We start from the raw sequence: 6,859 nt of genomic DNA on the forward strand, positions 1-6,859 counted from the left end.
TAAAACAACAATCACAATACAATACTGTGAATAACAACGTAGGTACTCATATATGTCCTGTGCAAAGTCTGGCAGAATTCAAGGAATTGTCAAGAGACCAATCCAGTGGTCCAGGATGTAAAAGATGCAGAGAGCAGTCAGGGTCCAGAGCAGAGGTCAGGGTAAGCAGCGATCTAGGGAGTAATCAGAGTCCAAATCAGGGTGCCAGCCAGAATCAGGACTGAATATACTGACAGGCAGACAACTCACAGGAACAAGGTAAGCGGCACAGCACTTCTGAGCAACCCGCACTAAAAAGAGCAGTGCCGGACCGGCTTCTTAGATAACATACAGAGCAACAAATTGAAGAGTTATTGTAGTGGAGCGCTTCTGCGCCCATGGCTCCTTACACAGATTTGTGCTGGTAGGCACTGACGATAACGTTCTTTTATTATTTAATGAAATTGCTTGCTTCCCATGGGAACAGAAACTCTTAGTGAGGAGTTCAGACACTGACTTGCTGGTTATTTAAACTTGCAATGGGGGCAGGTAAAAAACATTAAGGAAAAGTAGCAAGATTTAAAATTCTATGTATACAACTTCTTGTTTAGGAAATAAGCGCCGTGAACTGGTTTCAATTATGTCAAAGATAGTTTAGATCTCATAGCTATTAGTGAGTCATGGTACAATGATTTACTGTACCAACATTGCCCTCACCACTTAGAAAGTAATCTCTCATGAGCAGGGTCCTCTCTACCCTCTCTTATGTCAACCTCTAATGTACTTGCTCTGATTTTAAGTATGATTTGTTTTCTTGAATGATTTACTACTGTCTAGTACTGCTGAGTTTAGTGGCGCCTTACAAATAAACGATAATGAGATGAAAGCAACATTAATAAAAGGCACAGCAGATAGGATTGAGTATTTGGATAACTAGATAATGGAAGGAGAGAGGATTCACTAGATCAAGATGACACTGAGACATCAATGATAGGTGAGGAACTAATTATCGGAGATAGTGGCCTGGAATATGCCAATTGCTGAATAATTAGTGACATTCTTGATAGTTTGCATGATGCATCTATAAAGCAATTAGTTAGCGAACTAACACTGAATATGCACACATACATGAGGCATGTTTTCGTATTGCACGTTGTGCAAATTGGCATCAGTTCAACCCATTGTGTTTGTGATTCAAGTCTAGTGGTCATCAGTTAATATACAGCAGTAGTAAAGCAGAACTGGACCAAAATAAGGGTTTTAGACTTTGTACCAAATGTTTTAAAAGCTGAAGGAAGAGATAGTCAATATGATTCTCCAAGAAAGCGACAGTTGTTATAAGTGAGTTCCAGCAAGGTAAATAAAGCATGTGGGAACTTTGCAAATAATGGTTAAAGCAGACATGTGAGTCTCAAATTTATATTAAGTTATGTTAGTGCTAACAGGGTTTATTCACAGTTCTGGTGCAATCCATGTTATAAATTGGATATCCAATATGCCCATTTTAGTCTGTTCCCACTTGCACACTACAATCAATAACCCGGGTTATTGCACGTGAACGCGCAGCAACCTAAAATATTGTGCAGTGTGAAAGGGCCAGGTTGAAATAAGCCGGGTCGAGTGAACGGGTTACCCGTTCACACTTGTGCAGTGTGAACGGGTAACCCGGGCTGATGCGACCCAGGTCCCTTTCACTGCATAGGAAGAGCCGGCGCTTGGAGATGATCTCATCTCCGAGGATCGGCTCAGCACGTTAGGCGATGACGTTATCGACCCTGCATTAGTGCCGGGTCAGGCTCCAGTCTGAAAGGGGTCTCAGCCGGGATGGACGCGTGAACAAAATCCCGGGTGCGACCCGCATTCAGATTTAAAAGGAGTGTTATTCTGTAGACTGCAGAAACCAATTAGGATTCTCTGAATGAGATGCAGCCAGAGCACTATTAACTGTTATAATAACCATGGTTATCAGTTCTAGATCTCCATACCTAGTAGTCTTGTTGTCCCTACCAGCAGCAGGTCTAAAGCTGGGTACACACTGACAGATATATTGGCTGATCAACTGATCAGCTAATACAGGGCTCGACTAATCCCGGGGGCCAGGTCGCCATGGCGTCCAGATTTTGCTGCCTGGCAACCAGATCTAGGGAGACAGGACCCACTTTTAGTAAATGACTGGGTCCGTCCCACAGGACACACTGCCTGCGCTGCAGCTAATCACCGCCTGCAGTGTCTCCCCAGCCAATCACCATGCTGCCTTTAGTTTCTCCTCAGCCTATTGCCATGCACCTGCAGTGTCTCCCTCCCTCCCTGCCCGCCAGCGCACCTTCTGCTATTTGAATCCAGCATCTCTTCAGCGGTGCCTCAGCATCCTACTCCTCGGGCTCTGCACCTCTTCCCTGCCGGCCACCCTGTGGCCCTCCCGGCTGCAGCAGCAGCATTATTGCCCCTTTTATGTTGTTGGTGTCGGGCTCCTCCAGCTGCCTGCGCTCCACCCTCGACTTCTTCAGCCAGCTTTCCGCACACAGAAAGCTGGGGAGGTGGACACTGCCCGGGCCTGGAACGAGTTGGAAGGACAAGCTGAGGCTGCGGCTCATGCTGTGTGAGATGGCTTTCAGCGGGAAGGAGGTAAATACAGCACCCAGTACTGCCTGCCCCTAACCCCTTACTTGCCCCTAGTGCTGCCCCATCTACTATCTACCTTTACTACCTACCCCAGTACTGCCTGCCCCTAACCCCTTCCTTTCCCCCAGTACTGCCCCAGCTGCTATCTACCCTCCCACCCTTCCCCAGCACTGCTTGTCTCTAACCCCCTCCTTGCCCGCAGTACTGCCTCACTGTAATTTAATTAATAAGACTCCTGCACCTTGCTCCTTCAGTGCTCAGGTAAAACTCCCTAAGTGTGCCTCTCCCACCACCCCTCCCTAAGTTACACGTCTCATCATATGTACTTATATAACTCATCATCCCACATATGTATGAATTTAGTCATACTGTGGGGTATACTATGTATGTTGGTCCTACAGTATGGCATATGGATTTGGGCCCTAGGGTGTGGCAAAATATGGATTTGGGCCCTAGGGTATGGCATAATATGGTTTTGGGCCCTAGGGTGTGGCACAATATAGATTGGAGGCAGGTATGGGCATGTGGCAGAATCTAATGACCATTGAAGACACGTGTGGTAGTCTGAAAGCATGTGGGGAGGTTGAGGGGCATCGATGGGGCACGTGTGATTGTTTATACAAGTTTTCATATATTTTGGTAGTGGATGATGGTCTGGCTCCTAAACTTTTAAGCTGGCTCCTAGATTTTACAAAAATTTGACAAACTCTGAGCTAATATATCTGCTGCCCGTCGGCCAGTGTGTACCCGCGATATGTCTGTGAACAACGTATTTCATAGACATATCACACTGGCTGTGCTACACAGCCGATGGACAGATATATCTGCAGACATATCTGTCCATCAGCAAGTGTGTATGGGCGGTCTGCAAACCACCCGTACACATGCAGCGGCAGCCACGGGGAAGGGGCCAGAGGGACCCGCCTCCTCCCACACACTGAACACAGATGATGGTTGTTCAGTGTGTACGAACAACCATCATTTGCAGATATATCTGTTTAGTGTGTACCCAGCATAATACTGGATACACACTTGTCGGTATATCATTCGTTCGTTAGACAAACAATATTATTGTCATGAGTGCACCAGCGGATATGTACACCTGATATGTCTGTGAACGACATTGTTCACAGACATATCAGGCTAGCCCTGCAGCACAGCCAATGCCGACATATGAAAGGTATATCGGTGCATCTGCATGTGTGTATGGACGACCTGCCGACCACCCATACACTGGCTGCAGGGACCGCCGACACTGAAATCTCAACTGGACGGGCATATTTAAATGCCCACCCAGTTGTGATGTCAGCCCAGACATATAGAGCGGCCAATTGGTGTGTATAGCTTACCAATTGGCTGCTCTGACAGAGCATTGTTCTGCTGACTGATCCGTCATCTCAGTGTGTACTTAGCATAAGGCAGGTCTGTATAATACAGAGGGCATGGAAGCTGAACAATATGTAAAAACTCAAAGCAGTAACTAGAAATTTTAGAGCCTGGGGCAAGAAAGAAAACTGACACCAAATAATCCTCAAGTATAACCAAATTAACCTATTAATTTCCTTGTGTAACGCTTTACCTTTGCACAGTCCAAGTTACAGCTCTAGATAAGCTACACTGGACACTTGTAGAATGGTAGATGACCTGTGCAGTGGTAGGGCCAAATTAAGGTTTGCTGGGGCACAAGAGCAACTAATTTGTGGGGGAGCCTGCTAATAAAATGACATTATGTCATACACTATAGTACTTACCAGTTCACATTATGCCACAGTGCCCCCAGTATGCACAAAATGCACAGTGCCCCCAGTATGCACAAAATGCACAGTGCCCCAAGTATAACATTATACTACAATGCCTCCAGTATAACATTATCCCCCAGTATAGACATTATGTAATTGGTCACACTATAAACATTTTGCCACACAGTGCATACCCACTACTACTAGTACTCACCTTCTTTTATTGGTATGCACAGTACATTTGATTAGGGTGTGCACTAGAGAGAGGGTACTCTGCGCCCAACACTCTGCTGCTCCTCCATGGGCAGTAATAATTAGGGAGTGTGGGAAGGGTGCACTGCTTCTTGTGAGTCACTAACTCACTCACTGATGCTGTCGCCTTAACAGGTTGCCGGCTTCACCAGTAATTTTGCGGACAATGGGCCTGATTCAGACCCACTCGCGAGCGGCTGTACGCTCGCAAGTGGGTCGATGGTCTGCACTGAGCATGCGCACGACGGAGGGAGCTCCGTCGTGCGCATGCGCCAGACACGACGAGCGAAGGACTTTCCTTCGCTCGTTGTGTCCGATCAAAGGGGGCGTGCTGTCAATGTTGATTGACAGCACGCCCCCTTTGGTGGGCGTGCCGGGGGCGTGCCTCCCTGACGGGGGCGTTCCCACGGGAACGCCTCCCGTCAGAAGCCGGCCCACTGACATCACTAGTGATGTCAGTGGGAGTGATTTTGGCTCTGATAGAGCCAAAATCACTCCGGAGCTTGCGGTTGAAAACCTCAACCGCAGGCTCCGGCTCGCAATTTCGATGGCCCTGAGCGCACGCTCTGCATGAGGGCCGGGCTCCTTTTTCATGGAGCGTCCTCCTGGACGCTCGTATAGCTGTGGGTCACCACCCACAGGCTATACGAGCGTGCATTTTGATGGCCGCGATGGTCATGACCATCGCGACCATCGAAATTGCGAGCCGGAGCCTGCGGTTGAGGTTTTCAACCGCAAGCTCCGGAGTGATTTTGGCTCTATCAGAGCCAAAATCACTCCCACTGACATCACTAGTGATGTCAGTGGGCCGGCTTCTGACGGGAGGCGTTCCCGTGGGAACGCCCCCGTCAGGGAGGCACGCCCCCGGCACGCCCACCAAAGGGGGCGTGCTGTCAATCAACATTGACAGCACGCCCCCTTTGATCGGACACAACGAGCGAAGGAAAGTCCTTCGCTCGTCGTGTCTGGCGCATGCGCACGACGGAGCTCCCTCCGTCGTGCGCATGCTCAGTGCAGACCATCGACCCACTTGCGAGCGTACAGCCGCTCGCGAGTGGGTCTGAATCAGGCCCAATGATATGGCGTCCAACATTAGGGTGTACCTGGGTACACCCTGGACCCTATGGGGCTGATTATGAGTGGCCCTCTAGTTGTTGTAGTTGTGGGCAGCTGCAGAAGCCTGATTTATTACCTTATGCTAATGCGAGATTCCATTCAACTAATGCTGGGGTTTGTGCGTGTGCAAGCGAAAAGTCGTGCTCCCCAGCAAGTTTACACTGGCCGCCATCATATTTGCGCTTACAGCAGCCCCATGCTAGGTGCAAGAGATATGTAGATCAGAAACCGGCTTCTCCTCTCCATACGCTCAATTGCACAGAGCATGATACACGCACACAACACTCCCACAAGTCAGAGCAGTTAAGTGCAATTGCATTGTCACCAAACCAGTTCCCACCTCAAAACGTCCTATTTCATGGGACAGATCCAGGTAAGTTCCATCTGACTCTGAATAGGAATCCGCTTCTGCACATGCGCTATAAGTATAAACTCACCATTTGTGTCCGCACTAAGCGATCAGTCTGACTCAGAATCAGGCCCCATGTACGCATGCCTATGCCTCCTGGCAGTATACAATCGGGAAGCCGGCTGCCTTAATACCGGCAGCCGGCTTCCCGACTGTCATATCCTGGCGAGGGTGAAATGCAGGGCGTCTAGATGTAGAAGGGATGCCGGGCGCCGCGAAGGGATGCCGGGCGCTGCGAGCGGACTGCCGCGGGGGGGGGGAGGGTTAAGTTTAAGGCACCCGGGGGGGACTTAGGGTTAGGCCACCTCCCGGGGGACTTAGGTTTAGGCAGCGGGGAAGGGGGAGGTTAGGCACTTACAGGGGGGATTAGGGTTAGGAACTTGGGGGGGAGGTTAGGGTTATGCTCCCCTAAGGAGGGTTAGGTTAGTCAGTACTTGCCTATCGACGATCGGAATTTCCAGCGCTGTCGGGCTTCCGCTGCCAGGAACTCTGCTTTGGTCGGCCAGGCGCTGCCGGGAATCGAACCGCCGGCCATGCGGCTGGTGGTATTTCATACCGATTCCCTCCTGGCCTGTTGTGGTGTGCTCTTGCTCTCCTTCGGACAGAGCTGCCGCCGATGTAGTGTGAATGCAGACAAGCTCTCAGCTCCCTTCAATAATGTGGGCATGGTGGAACACTAAAGAGACTCATGAGCCGTTCAGCAGCATTCCACATCCGGGCACTTCTTCTTGGGAAGTGATGA

Source organism: Taudactylus pleione, unplaced genomic scaffold, assembly GCF_031769625.1.
Source record: "Taudactylus pleione unplaced genomic scaffold, aTauple2 ptg000040l, whole genome shotgun sequence".
In the NCBI taxonomy this organism is placed as follows: domain Eukaryota; kingdom Metazoa; phylum Chordata; class Amphibia; order Anura; family Myobatrachidae; genus Taudactylus; species Taudactylus pleione.